At 30.5% G+C, this 21,842-nt stretch overlaps 1 protein-coding gene across 9 annotated transcripts in view; it reads left to right on the forward strand.

Moving 5' to 3' along the window:
- Positions 1-21,842, forward strand: part of LOC112688478 (calcitonin gene-related peptide type 1 receptor-like) — a 174,526-nt gene that overhangs the window by 23,217 nt on the left and 129,467 nt on the right. For 3 of the 9 annotated variants that reach the window (XM_025561671.1, XM_025561670.1, XM_025561677.1), the window contains exon 1: positions 5,030-5,646. The exons of 2 other annotated variants lie outside the window; for them this stretch is intronic. The gene's annotated coding sequence lies outside the window, so the exon portion shown is untranslated. Of the gene's footprint in view, positions 1-5,029; positions 5,647-21,842 lie in introns of those variants that run through there. 4 more of the 9 variants (XM_025561672.1, XM_025561674.1, XM_025561678.1 and 1 more) reach the window with 2 other exon arrangements.

A 21,842-nucleotide genomic window follows, 5' to 3' on the forward strand; every position in this document is an offset into this window, starting at 1 on the left:
TTGTTTATCAATCTTTCTTTTAAATAATTAAGCTTAAGCTTTTAGCAATATTGTCATAACGTGTAATAATTTTTATTAGATAAGGTTTCAAATATAAATGTTTCCATAGATCGAATTGTACATGATATGCTCATAATTTAATTGTAATATTCTAAAAGTTCACCTCAATTCAAACTTTCGAGTGAATTTGTATAATCTTCCATTTTGTTGGCTGAATGATAAGTGTATTCGACATGTATAAAATATTAAATCGAACAAAGCGTTTACCCCTCGGAATTTTCTCCAGCAAGCGATGCACGCTTGTGTTCATATTTTCATATTAAATTCCACACGTTCATATAATTGTTTTTATATGGCTTAAAAAATTACTACTTGATTTTTTGGGCCCACTAACAACTTTAGAATAATTTTGACAAGCATCTGTTACTTTAAGATTTTCTACATTTCGAAGCTTATAAAATTCGTCAAATAAATATTTTTAATAAGGCTCAGATGTAAGTGAAACGTAAGTAGAAATGAGAGTTGTTGGGTCGTCCACATATTGAGCTTCTGCTGGTTCGACGTCCAAACGAATTTTTTTAACTGATGTGAAAGTTATAAATCGATCCATGATTTAATTGATCAAATATAAAGTCATAATTCACAAGTAATAAAATGTTTATAGTGTTTATACCTTTTACTAGACAACAGTCGCCTTATACGACAAATCGTTAGGTTCTGTAGTCTTAATGAAATAATATGCTATAATACTCTTTCATTAAGAACACACTGACGCACTGCTTCACGCATTGACGCATCGTTATCAAAGGTTCAACTGGTTTTCGTCAGCCGCCTGGATTTGCGTTCTCATTTGAAAAACAGTTCTACGAAGTTAATTTTAATTTAGTTTTAGAATGGATGGGGAAATAAACCTATACATAATTAATTTTAATATGCTCATTATGATTTATGGCTAATAGAGACTAGAGAACGATGTGTAGTGCATGTCCGCACGCAGGTTCTCGTAATACCGTCGTTGGCAATAATAACAAGAAATATATTCATCTAATTTTATAAATAATTTATATTATATTAGAATTTTAATAACATTGGTTTTCTAATTTTGTAGAGGCACTATAATATTTATCTAGATAAGCTCATTTTTTATCGAAGCTAAATATTAGATAAATCATTACATAATTATCTAGATACTTTAAAAAATAATTTATTTCAAAAAATCTTATCTAGATAATTCCCAACACTGAATATTAGGAGTGAAACATCCGTTATTTATTAAAAACTTATACCATACGCAGTGCACTCTAACCTAACCTCATCCACAACGTGTTCAGTGTTCATCGTCAGACCATCTTCATATTTTTCATAATTTTGTCTATGACTTTCAATTTTATTTTATATTTTGAAATGGTTCGTTACATAATACAATCATTACCCAAGACCAAAAGAGTTCGCATACAAACGGACGAAAACGTTGATGCCTTATATAAATATCTAGATAAATTTAATTTCTACAGTATCTATCTGTATCTAGATAATTTTAAATCCAGATATCTTATCTATATCTAGATAATTTTTTTTTATCTAAGCACAACACTGAATAAATTTACCAACCATTTTCCTTGGTTATCATTTACGTTATTAAATTCTTGTGTCAAACCTAAATTATGAATTTCAGTGTCAAAATTGGCTCAAATGGAAACAGCATCCCCAATTGCGTATGCATATTGTTGTACATTTATTCATGTAGGAATTTACGTACCAGTAAATTTTTTTTCGTGTGAGAACTGACGTATCATTTTTTTTTTATATATCATATTTTTATATCTGTCGAAACTTACGTATTATGTAAACGCTTAACTGATATGTATCGTGTGAGAAGTTATCATCTCCTATCTGTACGATGGTCGGATTTTCTAACCTTACGACCGGCAAATGGTTTGGATTGTTCGATTATTTCGCAAAAAAACTTTTCAATTCATATGAAAAATACATACTGCTTACACAACAAGTCTGGATGTTGCATTCGCCCAGTATCATTTATTTCGTGTCTAGTCACTAATTATATTATTATTCTTTGTAGTTTAAAAGAAAAACATAGAGTTATTGAATGTATTATTGTACATGGAAAATAACTTCAAGTCAATACTAGTCAATAGCAGTTTTCACAAGATATGTTCAATATTTTCACACACTAATACGGGAAAACGAATATAGGTACGTGGATGTAATTTTTCGTTTTCAAGCGTTCAGCAATATTGTCATAACTTGTAATAATTTTTATTAGATAAGGTTTCAAATATAAATGTTTCCATAGATCGAATTGCACATGATTTGCTCATAATTTAATTGTAATATTCTAAAAGTTCACCTCAATTCAAACTTTCGAGTGAATTTATATAACCTTTCATTTTGTTGGCCGAATGATAAGTGTATTCGACATGTGTAAAATATTAAATCGAACAAAGCGTTTACCCCTTGGAATTTTCTCCAGCAAGCGATGCACGCTTGTGTTCATATTTTCATATTAAATCACACACGTACATATAATTGTTTTTATTATTTTTATTGATTATTATAATGTTGTAATTTACTATGCACTTCTAGAGGATTTGATAAATATCTGACCTGCTGCAATTGTAGCTTTACGGACATAATATCATGCGGTAAAAATTAAAATCATTATTCTTTTATGTTAGTTATTTTTCCAGAGCTTGTAAGTTCTTGATTATTATAAGATAAGTAAGTGTACATAAATATAACATAAGATAAAAGCCTCACATTTATATTGTTTTATAACGTACATTTTGCGGTAACGTTGGAGATTAATTATATTGGAGGAAAATAATGATTTATGTTTATCCGCCGTGCTCAAATGTTGAACCATTGTTGAACCACAATTGTGGTTGAAAATATCTTTACGCAACAGAAATGTGAAATATTGAAAATTGTATTTTTCATCCGTGAAAATAATCTTGAATGTGTTATACACTTTAAAGTTATTGCTGTTTTGAACGTTCGATGCGTAGAATTATATTAATAGTGTATTTGTTTGTTGATGTTTTATACGCTGTTATTATTTCTCTGGAAATTTATTAAAATCGGAATAATGTAAAATATGAAAATTTATTAAGCTCGAATCCTTTGGTCTTGAAATATGACTAAAAAATAAAAGCAGAAAATTATCAACGATAAATGGCCACGTCATGGCAAGTGAACATGATAGTAATCATTTATAAATTTGAAACGTTGTTATACTTTTACATTATATTTTATTATGATGTTCGAAAACGCTCTTGTGAAATAAGGTGGTTTTATATATTATTTTACAGTACCTATATAAAATCGCCGGATAAATAACGTTCATGATGTAATGAATCGATGGGCACACCACACATATTGTGTAGATCAGAAAATTAGTATTTATAACAGCAGACCATTACGAACGGATTTGATGTTAACGAAAGCCGATGGATTTTTCTTTTTTATAAATTTATACTTAAAAAATTAAATTAAATTAAAATTATCTTAACTTTGATCTAATAGGTCTAATTTTTAATAGTTTTTTACTTTCAAGTGAAATTTTCTAAGTGTTTTGAATAAATATACTCGTATTTATTTATCTAGATCAGTGATTCTCATTCTTTTCTCATTCGTGTCATCTTTAGTCACTAGAATAAAACACCTAACATCAAAATAATAAATAATCTTAACAGTGTGTTTTAGAATAGTTCTTGAAATAACAAAAAAAAAATAAAAAATACAGTTCACAGAATAATAATAAGCATGCCTACAATTAATTTGAGTTGCAGGGTTCAATAAACATTAAGAGTTTAAAATTTAAATTTGCAGATTAAAAAAAAAAAAAAATTAAAAAAAAGAGAGAAATAATAATAATGATTTATATGAAAACTGATGAGAAATTGAGCCCTGGTGGTTTTTACTAAGTTAGGAAGCTGAGGGCTGATGGTGGAAAGACCGATTCTCATATCATCTTCTAGAGTTGTAGAGCTATAACATTACCTATCTAGCGACTGCAAAATAACTAACGACCCCGGTTATGTCACCCCGGTTGAGAACTACTGATCTAGATAAATTACATTATATAAATCAATAATTAATCTAAGATAATTCATCAGATAACTAATTTTGTTTATTATACAGATAAGATAAAAGATACTCAATTACTTATCCAGATAATCATCAACACTGGATATAAGATAGAAGAGTATGAAATAGTGGGTAAAAATATTATACCGGTATTTCATACTTCGTTCTGCATTAAAATAAATGTATGATAAACTATCAGTAAAATATCGTACAGTTATAATAATAATTATTATTCGTTATATATCCGTTCGAGGTTGGAATTACCAGTGCAACACCAAATTTCCTCAGCAACGTGCACATAGTCCAGTATTCCACGTCGCCTAAACATGTATGTACATAATATAACAAGGAATTTTTTTCGAAACAGTCTACGTTAAAAATGTATTTATAATTGTATGAACTATGAATACAGTACGAGTATAATATCTTGCCTTTTAAGTATAATCTTTCGTACGAAACAAGTACTGTGATGTATGAATGTATCATGTGAAGAATCGCACTGAATACGGTGACCGAAGCGAAACCGAAACCGTGAACGAATTTCCGGAGTAGTTGAAGGGTCAACCATTGTTTACCGGACGCTTGTCGGTATAATATACGCGCGTTATTGAAAACGCAATTGGAAAACAACACATTTGATAGAACTACCGAAGTATTTGGACCGTCCCGAAACGGCTTAGAATCCCCTTTTATTCCCGGTCCACGCTTCGTACGTACAGTGTCACGCGGACAGCGTGCGGTGGAATACAAATCTCTTCAGATTTCTGATTGTTCGCGTGTCCATTGTTATACTTTTGGGCTCGTGACCGTGCGACGATCATTATAATGGTCACAGGACGGTACTCGCAGGAAACTGATAGGATACCAAAAATAAACATATTTTGATTTATTATTATTATTATTGTTATTTATACAATTTGTTTAATTTTTTTTTCACGAATCCGTGAGACGCAAAGCCATGGACGAAGCGGGATTCTTCGGTTTTCGGATGCGTGTGTAATGGGAAGAATTCGGATCGACTTCGAGTGGTCGACGTCGGATCGCGCGTGACGGGACAGGCGTAGAACGTTTCCGCGCGGGTGGGAGTGGAATGGTTTTTCGGAGGTACGCCGCGGCGCCTAAGCTTTTTAAGTGCTCTCTCCAGTACCGGCACGGACACATGTTGACGCTAACGCTTCTGCTGGACTGTGGTGCACCGTCGAATCCGAGACCGACCGCCCTCGTACGAGTGCAAGGTAAGAGCTCTCTAACAGTTCGGCACGTACGGTGTGGACATTCATCGGGCATGCGATACGGGCTAAACAGACGGGCGAACGGGTGATATTTTCTGTGTCGATCGTTCGGGATTCAATTAGTGGAAAAAAATAAATAAATAAAAAAATAGTTTACCGCGTTCGACGACAATAAAACGTAACGCTTTTTTAATTCGTTTTTTATATTCCTACGCGGACGAGTCGTCGACGGATTCGCGTGAACCGTTCGCACCGGATTGCAGATCGAGAGTCTTTGTACGATTCGTGAAAACCTATCGCCTGACACGTGAGTTAAATACATATGCGGAAAAAACTCGAACCCTTAATGATAATATGTACCCGTTCGGGATGGGGAAAAAAAACGATTTTTATTTCCGTCTTGTTGTTTTGCGCGTAACGATACGTTTCGATTACAACATCGTAACAACGGATACCGTGCGAAACGATTCCATTGCATAATAATGGCACACACGTAACACGTACCCTTGTTCAAAAATATAAATTTATCCTTATGCTACATCCAATGCTATTTATTTTTTCATTTTAACGAAGACTTTTTTTTTTTTTTTGCATATGACATCGGCTATAATATATTATCACACTATAAAGCAACAAAAATAAAAAAAAATTAGTATATAAATGAGTTTTTGAATAGATATATGTAAATAAATAAATAAATAAATAGGTAATAGGTATAAATATAAATATTAAAGTGAAAAAATATAAGTATGTTAACAGCACGTAAATGAGCAACAAAATAAAACAACAACGTGACATAACATAATATAATATAACAAGGTAACTACAGTTATAACTAGTGTTTAAAGGGATGACAAATTCCAAATTAAATATTATTCAGGTTATTATATATAGGCGTTTTCACAAACGTATCTCTAGATTATTTATCCATGTTACTGCATCCTCTTCAGCTTTGTGTTGTCTTGCTATACCCCCGTTGAACTCAGTATTAGGGCACTCCTCAATGATATGTTGAATGGTTTGTTCTGCTCCGCACGCGTACAAGGGAGAATTGGTTATACCCCATTTGTATAAAAAACTTTTACTTCTACCTTGATAAGTTCTAGTTCTGTTTAATGCTGTCCACATGTATCGGGGCAGGTTGAATCTCGGAACTTTCATCATTGAATCTGTAATCAATGTTGAGTTTTGCCCTCCTGCATCTTTTCAACGATTTTTCTACACCTCGGGTATTGATTTTATCGGGAACTTCAGGTCCCAGATAGGGTGTCTTGACTTCAGTCTTTTTTGGGGGTTTGAGACGATGTCTTTATATAGTGGTAGTTCAGGGTTGTTCATCGATTCTGTTATTTCCTGATGAGCCTTGATTAACCTCCTCAGTTCTGGAGGTATTATGCTCGACAGCACCGTAATCATTGGGTTTGTTTTAATTGAAAGTGAGTCACACGCGTCTTCTATAAAACGGTGTAGCGAAATTAATATTAATAATAGTCGTCCCGGTCGATATTTTTATAACCAATTGACTGATCAGTGTGATTTTATTTTCTAGTGTTTCTACATTAAAATTTGATATTTCGATGGTTTTTTTAATGTAGGTATGAAAAGTATTAAAAAAAAAAAAAGAAAAAAAAATCAAAACAAATAATCAATAATTTACACATTTAATTAATTCATATTTTCATAGTGAAATTGCGATTTATTAAATATTGTAGATAAATTTCACATATTAATTTTTTCAAATATATAAAATTCGAGAAAAAATGTCATATCTACTAACCGTATATTATTATGCGATACGTGTTTGGAACATTTATAATCAATGCAATATTCAAATGTGTAATACACGTAACCATAAATTATAGGATAAAACACCCGTTTAATTTAGTTTGTATGCGTAAATTATGGATACATTATTTTTAAACGTATTTACATGTCATTATATTAATATGCAGTCGATAACTTAAAACCAAAGAAAATAAATCCAGCTACCGAGAATGAATTTTAAGCGTATGCATGTGAGGTTACGAATAATTATATAACTTTAAATCAAATATGCCATATTATTAAAAATTCAAATTATCAATCGTTTTACTGGAACGGGTTTTTGAACGTAAAATAATTGTTTAGACATTTAATTTAAATACGCTTAATTTTTTTTATACACTTAGATTTAGAACTATTTTCACCGTCACTAATCCACACAATGTTGTATATTAAACATCGACAGTATTATTATTGACGTTTCATTTATAACGCAAACTTTGTTGTTGCTATCGTACAATTTTACTACATAAGCTTTAATGGCTCGCGAAGAAAACAATTTTTATTTCTAATTATTAAATATAGATCATTAAAAGCATAAAACACTGTTATAGTGATTTAATGTATCATTATAGTTGGACGGTGCATAGATATATTATTTTAAAAGAGTTGTTTTGATTAATACGCATGGTATTCGATTATCTTATGTAGAAGACCGTACGTGGACGGAGTAATTTGAGAAATTATTTAACATAAATGATTGAATACTGCTGACGAAAAACGTACGTTCAAAATATTTGTTATATCTGAATCATGTTTTTGATAATTTAATATTCAGAAGGTATATTTGAGTACTGTACACAAGTTTTTCTCATATTTTAATAATACATCACTCAATTGATTATTGAACGTGGACAGCCAGTAAGCTGGTACCTTTCGTACCATGGAATAATCTGATCAATGTACAAAAAAATCACCGAATCATTAAAAAAGTATTTTTTTCTCCGATGAATATTATATTTGGAGGATTATAAATATAATATATTCTGATTATTTAATCAAATGTATTCATTACATTCATATTAAAGTTTATTAAATATGAAAATATGAATTCGCCTTAACTGCATGCAAAATAATGTTTATTAAAACCGCTTGATAATATCAGGTATAATCACTTTTGAGTTCTCATATTATGAGAACTCAAAAATGGTTATTCTAAAAAGGACTACTTTTATTAATGTATCCATCATTGCATTAGCAAACAAAATAAATGTACTGCATTTTTTTAAAATTCAAAGTTTTGATAATATAAATCATTTATACATTTGTTCATATATGTAAAATTAAAAAAAAATAAATACCGTTTGAACTATTAGAATAACAATTAATATTTAGACGATGAACATAACTTTATAAACAATGTTAAAGATTAGTTTGATTTAAAATTTTTCATGATTTTCTTAAAAAAATATTCTTCGGCATATTTTGTGTATGGGAAATTAAAATAAATAAGTATATTAACACAAAATATATATGTATGTATACATATATTTTATTATATATTATATATTTATTTTATATATTATATAAAAAATACAGTGCGAGATATGTACACATTTTGAAATCATTTTTATATTTTTACGCTTTAATATTTACCAGTAAAAACATTTTCCCAAAAGATACTTTCTACTAAAATTATAGGTACAATAAAAAGAATCATTAACATTATCGTCATTTTTAATATACAGTTTCTAACTCAATAACGGATAAAATATAATCGTATGCTCTCCACATATATATCTGTATTATATCCTACGAGCTAGGATGGCATTTTGTTTGGTATTTTTTGAGTTTAAAAAAAATTCAACAAAATAATGTATTGTGAGCAGATATATACTTTGAATCGTCCTCGATTAAAAATGTTTTATTTGGTCATATTTTACCAATGAAACGTAAAATATTGGTGTCGAGCGTTTTGAATAAATTACATTTTGCTTAATTGATTTTACTGACTTGTGAATTAAATGTTTTTCATGTTTCTTTCAATTTGTAAATCCTTATTACAAAAATATCGTCCAAAATAGTATAACGTTTAAAACCTACTTAAATATCTTACCAACCTACATTTATAAGTTGTAATTTATAATGAAAAATTAAAAATAATGAGTGTTAAGCATTAACAGGAAAATTGTCCACTCTAACAATTTTATAATAATTGAATCGATTTTTTGACAAATAAAATACTAACATTAAAATAAATTAGTAATTATACGTGCTTGAATACGAATACATTATTTATTTGAAAATGCGTGAAATAAATGTTAAAATGAACAATTGTATGAAACACAAATGCTCGACTGAAAAAGTAACACTCGCATTGATCACAAAAATGTTAAACGCAATTGAAATTATTTACTCAAAAAAATATGAACTTGATTAAGACATTTCATTAATTCTACAGTTTAATGTCAGTTTGCTTGACGTATTGTTGGAGTTTTGGCCGTTCCTCGTTTTCTTTGTTGACACTTATGTAAAAATGCTTATCATCAAATACCAAAATATTTAATGTTTTTTATTCTAATTTAAAAAGTTTAGTCTATAAAAGTGAAGTATTATCGTCAAACTTTAAGATAACGTATAAACTTTACATTTAAATTTAAAAATCTGAACATATTTAATTGTATTTATACTGTTCCATAAAAGATAAAAATACTATCCTAGGCAGTTTTAAAGCACCAATATTTTTTTCGTAGAAGATTGATATTTTAAGCAATTCGTAAGTATAATTGTATTTATTTATTTATTTAAATTTAAACGCCGCAAGGGCATGATTATAGAAAATGGGATAATTTAATTAAGATAAATATTACAGTGGAACTTAAATACTTAAGAGTAAATTACATAGTTATATAGATATTAATTAAATACATAGTTAGTATGATGAACATATAAACTTAGAAATTATTAAACATTTATAACATAAAACATAACTAAATAATAAGATAGAAAAAATGTAGGATTTAAATATTATTCTTAAAATAAGACAATGAATAAAAAAATAAATCAGCCTTATACATATTATTTATAATGCGAAAAATACGATCTAGAGGGGATGCGTAACCAAAATTAGTTCTATGAAAATTATTTTTAAAAGTTGTGCGTTGCCTAGATTTAAAAGATGGAATAGCGATAGAAATTAGCGATAGAATATCAGGGGAATCAGTTGATCCATTTAATTGTTTATGGATAAATGCTATGTTATTAAAATGTCGTCTGTTAGTTAAGGAATTTTAAAATTGGTTTTATGCCACATCGGTATTCGGCAAAACTTAAAAACTTATTTTGAATGCGATTAAGTCGATAAATGTTAGTTAGTTGATAAGGATTCTAAATAAAGGATAAAAATTCTAGCATTGAACGAACAAGGAAAGTATAGAGCATTATTAATGCCTGAATATTTTTAAAGTCGTGGGTATTAAGGTTAGTAAAGCCCAATATTTTTGATGATTTACGACAAATATAATCAATATGGTTGTTAAAAGATAGATCAGAGGAAAATATAATACCTAAATCTTTGATAAATTGGATTTGATCAATAAGTGACGAATTTATGGAATAATTAAATTTAATAGGAAAATGAGTTTTATAGAATGAAATGGAATTACATTTCTTAATATTAATAGAATGCAAATTATTTTGGCACCAATTATTAAAATTATTTAAATTGTTTTGGAGGGTTCCACAGTCTGTTATATTGTTAATAATTTTAAATTATCCGCAAAAAGTAAAAATTTGCATGAAGAAAACATTGTGATACATCGTTAATAAATATGTTAAAGAGCTATGGAGAAAGATGCCCTTCCCTGAGAAACGCCTGATGTAACAACAATAGGATTGGAAAGATAGTTGTGGAATTTTACTATTTGGGTACGATGAGAGAGATAGGATCTTATAAAATAACCATAACCATAGTAGAAATGGGTTAACAACTCCGAAGTTTTCAAATTTCTTTATTAATAATGAATGCTTTATGTAAATCAGTATAAATTAACTTGGGAGCCTCTTTCTATGGAATTAATAAGAAAATTATGAAATTAAGTTAGATTTGTAGTTATGGAACGGCCCGATCTAAAACCATGTTGTTCGTTAATAAACGCATTTTTAAATATAAAGTTAATTTTTGGGGTGATTAATTTTTCGAAAAGTTCTGGTATCGAAGAAAGTAAGGAAATTGGTCTATAGTTGATTATATTTGATTTATCACCAGATTTAATGATTGGTTGAATATAACTGGATTTCCATTTAAGGGGGAAAGTTGACGAGTAAAGACATAGCTTAAATAGCAAAAGTAGGGGAATAAATTATAAGTAACAACAATTATGTAATACTATAGGTGGAATTCCGTCAGGACCTAAGGAGTATTTTGGTTTAAGTGAATAGAGTCCATCAAATACATCAGCGAGTGTAATATTAATGTAATTTAGGTCAACCAAATCAGAAGGATGATTGTTATCTGATAAATTTGGAGGCTTAGGTGGATCGTAAACCGATTTGAAGAATGAAGCAAAGAGATTAGCTATATCATACCTATTATCAACAGAAGTGTTGTTTAAATACATAATGTGAGGAATATTATGTTCATTCATTCTAGATCTGACGAAGTCCCAACAATGTTTACGATTGACAACCAACGTTGATTGGACATGTGAGAGATAGTTTGAATAGGGTAATTTGGATTCAATTTTTATTTTTAAACGTAAATTAGCAAAATAAGTGTAATAATTATAATCCTTAGAAGTTTTATATTTTCTTTGATTATTTATTTGTTCGAATAAATTAACTTTATTTCGGCTCTGTAAGGGATTTTCGTTAATCTGTGAAAGTCGTTTATGTCATATATTAGTATTGTCACTATTTCAACAATCTTTTAAGTTGTCAATTACAAATTTAATATTTAAAAAAAAGAAAAAAAAGAATTTATACCTCAGAAAAACTGGTCTGAATTAAAAAAGTTCATGTTTTCAAATTCATGCGTACGGTGCATTGTTTTGCATAGGATTTTACTTTTATGGTTAGGGCCACTGGTCTCTACTATAAATCTTGGTAAAATCGTTGTAAATACTGAAATAAGATATTAGTTATTCAATTAAAATTGTACCAAATTAGTTACTACTAATGCGTTTCTAGTGTTGATACAAATGGTTAAATTACTTATTTATAGTGCAAATGCCATATTTATCAGTTTATGGAAATAAAGAGATTAGATGGTCATCTGTGATGGCTGGTGAAAATTCATGTTTCGTCGCACCTTGACACTCGACCAACGCCTCTATTTTTTTTTTTTACGAGTCGGGGTGACAGGTCGTTTTATAGGTAATTAAATGTGCAAACAGTAAACTATAAATAACACAATATAATATTAATTAGTCAAATAAATCAACTGGCATATAAAATAAAATAAAATAAAATATGAAATAATAAAATAAAATAAGATAAAATATGAAAAAGTGTACTAAAATAGATAATGGTAATAATGAATGATAATAATAGGTAACGTATGAATGAATTATGTTTTTAAATGATGTCGCTCCAAAATGTTACCAACTTTATAGCCTTGCTATTTGCGTCTTGTAAATCTGTTACGTCACGTCAGATTTGTTTGGGCATTCGTTGCAATTTAGCTGGTGTGAAATTGTCTGGAATTCTCCGCATACACAGTTTTTATTGACCAACGCTCTATACTACAGGCTATTACGTAGTGTTTTGTGATCTTTCAATAGTGTCAAGTATAGAAAAATCTGTTTCACCTTTTATGTAGTTAAACGGATTTCAAAATTATTTTTTCAGCTGCGCTATTTTAAACAACTTGTCAGTCAGAAAAATAAATAAGTATTCAAATAAGTTTGTTAATGCGTTGAATGTCTTCGAAGCCTCAGAGAATTATTACAGTTGCAAACAAATCGTACGCAGTGGGTGTAATGGATTTTTCGATTTCCATCGATCGGTTCAACACGTGAAACAATGAAATAAACCGTGAAAATGACTATCGACAAAATCGTTTGAAACTTCCACTGTTATAGGCGTATACTTGAAGTTTGTATCTCGTGATCGTGATCGATTGAGCAACAGCCCCTTTTACGCCATGCATTTGCAAGACAGAGCTAAAATAACTTTATGCTCACATAATTTATTCGTTTATTGCTGACGAGTTTTCTGTGCGTAGTACCGTACGTAGGTATAATAATGATATTGTGTTCGAACGGGATCCCTGTTTTTTTGGCAGCAACAATTGACGATTTATTTTCTTCGCTGTTTGCGTTTGGATGAGCCGTCAAATTGTCGGTCAGAACGCACGTGTGGGCCACGAACCGCTTTGATGGCTGAAACGTTTTAAAACGATTTCGAATTCATCGTAAAGTTACACGATAGCGTATTGTTTACCGTTATCGGGTTATCGTTATTGTTATAGTTTCTCGCGCGACGTGAACATTTCTGTTTTTCATATTTCGGATACGCGCGAAGATTATTGCTGTTTTTGATATTTATCGACTACGGTCTAAATGTTATCTAATCAGCCGATGAGAGACAGAAATAGAGAGAGAACGATTAAGATTACGACATGCCTTTTACACGCATTTAATCGAAACAATTCGTATCAATTAACGATAATACTTATGCAGCACCGGTTAAGTACTGTTTCACCGTCAGTGGTACGATGTTATCGAACAATATGTGATGTATATATATATATATATATATATATATATATATATATATAATGTGTGAGTTTTTCTATTCTTCTATGCATTTGAAGTTTCATTATTTTTGTTTTTGTCGTCATGGAGACGAACCACTGAGAACCGGAACTCAGGAATTCGAATTTCATTAGGTTACCCTCAAACCGCCGCAAGTGCAATGCTACAGCGAGTATGATATACATTACGCATTGTCGAAGAGACAATCCGCAGTATATATTACGTCTTATGGAATCGAAAACTGTTGCGTATTGACTCGCGAACTTGATAACTCGGTAAGTGTAATGGCTGTGGCGCGATAGAGGTATATGAATTGGGACCGCCGAGACGTATAATCTCCATTAGCTGGCTGACGTTCACGACACGACTTACGGGGAGACGGTTGGGAATGGTTTGTGTATCGCAAACAAACAGTCTTCTTAGTTTCGTTAAACGAACACTGTTGTCTCGCGGCACAGGAACAACTGTGGTTGGGGGAGGGTAGGGCTTAGGGTCGGATAAGATCCAACCGTCCGTGTCTGCGATCTGCGTTCGTAAAACAATCGGAAAGTTTGACGACGTCGTTCTATGCATTACGGCTTTCGCTTTGCCGAGGGAATATCCGAAATCAAAATTTGGTTCGTGAAATCGCGTTTTTTCACCTTCTTGCCGAGAATCAAAACGAATCCGCGATAGTTAAGAATCAGTGGTGTGGGGTTGCGGGTGTGTAATACCTATGGGTTCGTTTGGTACTTAAAACCTGCCCGAAGAAAAAAATGTTAGCTCCAGCGGCTTTCCGGTGTTTTGACGAGCGAGCACGCGGCGAGGTTACGATTTGCGGACCGTTTCGTGCGCTTTTAAACTTACTTATTCGGCAACATGTCACGGCGGTTCGCGACGTGATTACAATGCAAAGCCGTGTGATACTTTCGACGAGTTTGTCACCGCCGGGCGCACACGTCCGACGAGTTTTTCGGACGCGAAACCGCGATCCGAAACGTCTGAAAAGTTTCCGTTTTTCACGTCCCCGTACGTGCCTGTGTGTGCGGTCCGAAAATCAACGACCCCTCTGCCTTGTCGAAATCCTATCTTATTCACCCCCGGTGTACGTGACGGAAAGGTTAACGTTACGACAAACAGTCGCGTCGGCATTACTAACGTTGTCGAGACGGTACGCAGACGAGCGAAACGTGAGAAATCCTGTGTCTCAATCCTTTCGACGGTTTTGATTGTTAGGGTAACGTCACGCAGAATCATATGCTGATCGGGATTTTTTGTTTTGTCTTTCGTTACAAAGGGTCGATGATCGTTCGATTTAGAGCGGAAACAGGAAGTCGTTAAGAGTCGACGGTTGATTGAAAGATGACTAGCTAACCTGACTTGTGAAAGAACATTAATAGCGCACATTAAGTATCACCAAGTATCCTTTTTTTGAGCGATCATCACTTATTATTACTAGTAAACTGATAAAAAATAACATTGCTAACATGAAATAATAAGTAACGAATAGAGATTACTATTTAGCGTTTGTAGTGGTTTGATCTACAATTATTAGACAATAACCGTTAATTGTTTTCTGTGTTCCCATTTTATATCTTTGCTCGTTCGTTTATGCCTATTTAGTATATTGCGATACCGCTAAAGACGTTTGATTTATGCTTTGCAAGAGTGTTGTACTGCCCACACTCATTATTCGACTGTTTATCAAAAACGATTTTTTTTTTTTCATCAGTAGCAGTATTTCGGTACTTCATTATTTAACTCTCGCGAATATTGTTTAAATATAATATGCATTATATTATAATATGCATATTGTATACTATATTTTTCATTCATGAAAAATATTTCAATTTATGATTTCTATGGTTAAATGTTTACCGTAAATGATGATTTGCTCTTTAGATATTTTATAATTGATCATTTTCACCAACTTTTATTTTGAAAAAGTTTTATCTCACGTGCCTGCACCAAAACTAAAATATAGGTAGATATATTTATATCATTTACGGTATTATGAAAAGATGAAATAAACAACGAATCGCGATATTTTGACCGTGTATACTCGATGATGAATTTTCAATTCGAAACCGGTCGTGCATTGCAAATTTTCTAAAACTCCAGGATAAACATTTATTTATTTATTTTAATATAAACTATTTTTTTTATTAATTAATATATGAAACAAACGTTAGCAATGATTCTTTGACATTTTTTTAGTCCACCATTGTGGATCAAGTTATGTTCTTATCATTGCGTTGGTCTTCTATTAATTTATCAGCTAGTAATGTAAATATTCTGTCGTAACTTATCTCGCGACAGAATCTATAATAACAGCACTTTTAGAAATATATTATGTGCATACATATTATAATGTCACGGACATACATTCTATCACATAATGTTACAAATATATATAAATACTATATCGATTGCATTACAATAACACAATGATTTCATTGTGGCGGGCATGTATAGTAATTACACATTGTGGTACACAGTTAGGAATATAATAATCATAATATATAATACTGACAATATTTTTAGTTTAAAATTAATAGATATTAGTAATAATAAATTACTATACTCAGAAATCATAGGGCATGTATAAAAGAATGATAGAATACTAAATTTAAAGGAAACGCATGACATTTTATGTAAAAAGAAACATGAGGTGATACATTGTCACGACCCGGTGATGAATGTTTTATACACCAAATGTATCTTTAATTTTTTTTTAGAAAAAATAAGCAAATTAGACAATTATTTATTGTGTAAATAAAAAAAATAATAATAATAATAATAATATAAAAATATATATATATATAATAAAAGTAAGGATAGATTTTAATTTCTAGATAAGAAGAAAAGAAAATCATAGATACAACGGAATAGGTAATATAAATATATATAAATAAAATGCGTGATACCTTTGAAAGGAATATAGAGAGAGTAAAGAAATTTATGAGGAAACTAAGTACATTCTTAAAGGTAGACAATCATGTAGAAAGAGAACTAGAGGATACAAGTCCAATGGTAGGAATAATATGCTTCACAGAACATATGCGACAGGCAAACAATTTAATGGCAGAGCCGTACACACCAGCAGAAATAATGAATTTAATAATACCAATAATGGGGTTTACACTAGATGTAGTACCGGGAGATACGCAAAATGTAATATGTATAGAATTAGGTGAAGTTTTAGATGAATTAATTGAGGATGGAGTAATAAATAAAAAAAAAAAAAGAGAAAAATTAATTAAAATAATTTTATCAATATAAAAAAAAATTATAATAATAAGTATAATATTCACTGTTAATACAATATTATGCATAATATGCATAATATTGTATTAACAGTGTTGTACATAGATAACCAAAGTATTATCTAGATAAAACAACGGATAATACATTCAAATTTCATCTAGATAAGATAATAGTTAATTATTTAAAAATTTATCTGGATAATAGACAAAAGATAACATTTATCTAAATAAATAACAGATAAAACTAGATAAAAAATTTTTTTTAAAAAATTTCATCATTTAGAACTTATGGTTATTTTTCTATGAATAAAAAAAATAATTATTAATTATTATTTAATTGGTTTAAAATAATCTCAATTAATTTTGCTAATTTAGACAGAAAACAGTACATAAACCTATTTTAATTTTTCATTACCCAATTTTTTTAAATATAAATATTTTAAGATACTATAAATAAACTATTTTTATTTATTTTTATTTTATTTTATTAATCAGTTTACAGATCATATTAATTTATTATAATTTAAATAATGTATAATTAAAAATGTACCTAGTTTTATAATTTTTATGATTTAAACATATACTTAGTTGTTTATGGGTTAGAAACCTACATAATACTTTCTATAGATGTATGTAACTCTAGTTTACTATCTTGTAATATTCAAATTTAATTTAACGGTCATCAGTGATGACAAATTACTTTGTCTTCGATTTACACGCAGTTAAATGCAAATTAAAATATTTATAAATAATAAAATATTTTACAAATTAATTTTATTGGACAAAACACAACAACATTTTAAATGTCTTTTCACCTAAACGGTTTCTACTTGGTGTTAATATTTGACTTCCGCTGCTAAACAAGCGCTTGACAGGTGCAGATGAAGGAAGTTATATTTATGAAACTCAAGCTTGATTAAATATATCATAACTTTAAAACTATTCCATATAAATCCGTATATTATTTAAGTGTTTATTTTCCTCGTTTCACTTTCTAGAAAAAAAATTATTTTTTTCAAAATTATCTAGATAATTTATCTTAGATAACAGTTTTATTTAAAAAGATACTTTAATTATTATTATCTAGATAAGATAAAAAGATTAATGTTTTTATCTAGATAATGCATAACACTGCAATCAATGCATTTATTTTCAATGCTTAATTAAAATAATGACTAAACCAAATGGACTAGTTAATGATAGGTATAAACTAGGTATAAAATAATAATCATACGAATAAATATATTAGAATATATATGCTACAAATAATCAAAAGTTACACGCATGAATTATTAAACATAGGCCACATCCTTATCTAACAGAGAAAACTCCATATATGGAATTCACATATCAGTGGTCAGATCCGGTGGTGCACACGAGTAAAATGACCAAACGATTAGAGATTCCCATGAGATCGGGGTATATAAGGAGGTCCCGAACAGGCCCTAATGCAGATGTGTTTTAATCTTGTTAATGCACGCATTTTCACGCCAATTTACTTTATAAGTTAATTATTTGGACTTAGAATAATTTTAAAAATTAAATAAATTAGACTTAGAAATATTTCAATCAAGTTAATATTTTAAAGTCTTGAGTTATTTATTTCAACATTATTATTATTCTACATTGATTACGAAGCTGAACAGTTGAGTGTACTCATCTCTCGTTGCACTGTCTGTCCATATACCGGCACGCAAAAAAATCAATTAAAATAAATACACATAATGTAAGACACGGTTTCTTTTATTTTGATTTGAACATTTGATTTGATGTTTTTGTTGAAATGTATCAACAGTGATTTACAAAAGTTTACGGTAAAATTCAACAATGTCTTGAATTATAATCCAAAAATGTATACTGTTTTAAATTAGCAGATTACGGTAATTTCTTGTTCGGCCGTTTGCTGAATGGTTTGTTTATTTATTATTGTATTAGCATATTAAATGTGTGTGTGATATAAATAGAATTGCATAACCATACACTTGAAAATCATTGAAAGCTTTAATTTATAATAGGTAATGTGCGGCAGTCGGTGAATAATGAATGGTTAATAAATCTACAACTTGCATTTAACAGCTTTTCATTTCTCGCGAAATAATAAAACGCAGTTATAGTAGAGTTTTTCAATCCAACAATTTGTCACTGCGAGACAATTTTAGAGTACGCGTACAGCTCATTTGAAACGCAGTGTGTGAACCAAGCTTGACATTTTAACGATTTCGTTTTCGTTGAAAAACGTAATTCTTTTTTCTAAATGTTCCAAAATTAATTTTAAACGAGTCAGGAATTTTTCGGCTGTAATTTGGTAATAAAGTTGTACCGTGGTCGTAATTTTCATTATTTTTCTTCCGACGTTAACATTGTACCACAGTTTAAAAACGAATTTTCGTTTGTCATTTCGTTTATGTTTAAGGGAAAATACATCGATTAATTGTGCTTGATGAAAATTTTATGATTTTGACAATTATCTCGTAAAATTAACAAAGATTAAATAAAAAATATACTTCTCAATCATCAAGTTTTTAAAAATATTAATTGGCCAAGAAAAAGATTATCATTTTGTATACAAATTTAATTTAATATAATCAACAGAAACAATTATTACCATAAAATATAAACACTTTTATTATAATCTTGCTATTATAAATGCAAACATTTAAACATGGCTTTATTCTGTACACAACGAAAACAAGTACTTACTCGACTGTTAATTTATTATTTGCGAAATCCTTATTTTTATTATTTTCTTCAATTTGAAAAATTCGTTATACAATTTGAATGAAAAAGCTCTAAGTTAAGTCTTAGGGATTTCTTATGTTGTTCGACCGAGAAAGAAAAAATAAAAACTGTGCGGGGCAATGTTAAACACCATTAGTGTATTTCACTATGGTATTTCACTGATTAAGAAAACTAATAATAATTAATATAATTTTGTGATAATATTTACTTTCATTCATGATCTGTTCAATGCATGGACAAGAGGTAGAATAATAATAGCTGTTTTGTTTCTCTACACCAGTGATTTTATTAATTACATTTTTTTTTTATTATATAATATAACCGCGGCTTCTATGGCCATTGGACGTTACAATTTTTTTTTTAACTTAATACATAAAATAAACAAATAGATTGGTGCAGATTGGTTACAGGAAGTTGATGAGGTGTGTATTTGTGAGGAATTGACAGAGCTTGACGATATTGTCTGGTTTGGGGCTTAGTGATTCTACCAGGTGATAAGATATCTGCTGTTTAATTCTCTCCATATTGTGTGCGTTACATTCGGTGATTATATGTTTGACTGTAAGAGGGACCCCACAGCATATGCAAATGGAGGGATCCTCTTTTTTCATTAAGTGTGCGTGTGTAAGACGTGTGTGTCCGATTCTAAGGCGGTTAATAGCTGTCTCGTATTTTCTTGGAGTGTTGACAGGAAAAGTCCAGGGTAGTATTGATCTTTTAATTTCATTAAGCTTCGTGGTCATATTGTTCCATTGTGTTTCCCATTGTTGACATGTATCCCTTTCGATGACCTTTTTTATGTCACTGTAAGAGAGGAGGTAGGAGTAGGGAATATTAGTATTTGTGTGAGCTTGTTTGGCGGCCTTGTCCGCACGTTCGTTACCATCGATGCAACAGTGACCAGGAATCCATGAGTACGAAATGTTTTTGCCTGATAGATGTGCTTTATAGTGGGCGTTATGAATTTTCCTGACTACTTCGGTAGGATTTTGGACATTTTTAAGACTAGTAAGAGTAGATAGTAAATCACTATAAATTGTGATATTGTTATTATTTATTTCTGAAATAGTGTATTTGATGGCTATGAAAATAGCTAGAGCTTCAGCTGTATATATGGAGCATTTTTCTGAGAGTCTCCATTGGATCTGGTTGTTATCATAAATGATGGCCTTACCAACTCTGCCCTCCGAGAGAGAAGCGTTGGTGTATATTTGTGTTTGAGTATGAGATAGTGAGAGTTTTTCCTTGAATAGGTTTTTAAATGTGTTGGGGCATGTGGACTTTTTTGGAAATTGGTGCAGGTCTAGGTCAATATGCATTGAAAAAGACCAATGTGGACATAAAGGGGTTTTGGTCGGAATTATGTTTTCGAGATCGTATTTTGTGTATATATTATTAGAAGAGTATTTAGGATGATATGTGCTGTCTCGTGGCAGTCTTGACATTTTGGCTGCTGTTTTGGACGTTTGTTCTTCCTATCATGTTGCTAGAGATGGAATGTCTGCTATTACATGGATGCTAGGAATGAGGCTGGAGTAGAAGGTGCCGATGGATAGACGAATTCCCGTGTTGTGTATAGTCTCCAGTGAATTTAAATGAGAAACTTTGGTGGTGGAGAATAAAGGAGCCCCATAATCCATTTTGGAAAGGATAAAAGCTTTGTGTATTTTCAAGAGGGTAGAAGGTTGGGCGCCCCAAGAGGTGTGGGCCAGTATTTTTATTATGTTAAGTCTGGAGGTGATGGAATTTTTTAAGTTTTGGATGTGTGAAATCCATGAGGCTTTGCTGTCAAATGTTATACCTAAAACTTTAACTCTAGGTTGATCTTGTATTGTGCGGTCTCCGATGTTGATGGAGATTTTTTGTGATTTTATTTTTTGGTTGAAGATTAAGAGGTTAGTTTTGGATGAAGAAAAACGAAAGCCAGACAATTTAGACCAAGACATAAGCTTGTTAGTTGAATTTTGTATAAATTGTTGAATAAGAGCAAAGTTTGTGCTACG

Source organism: Sipha flava, unplaced genomic scaffold (assembly GCF_003268045.1).
Source record: "Sipha flava isolate LNK unplaced genomic scaffold, YSA_version1 39_pilon_pilon, whole genome shotgun sequence".
NCBI lineage: Eukaryota > Metazoa > Arthropoda > Insecta > Hemiptera > Aphididae > Sipha > Sipha flava.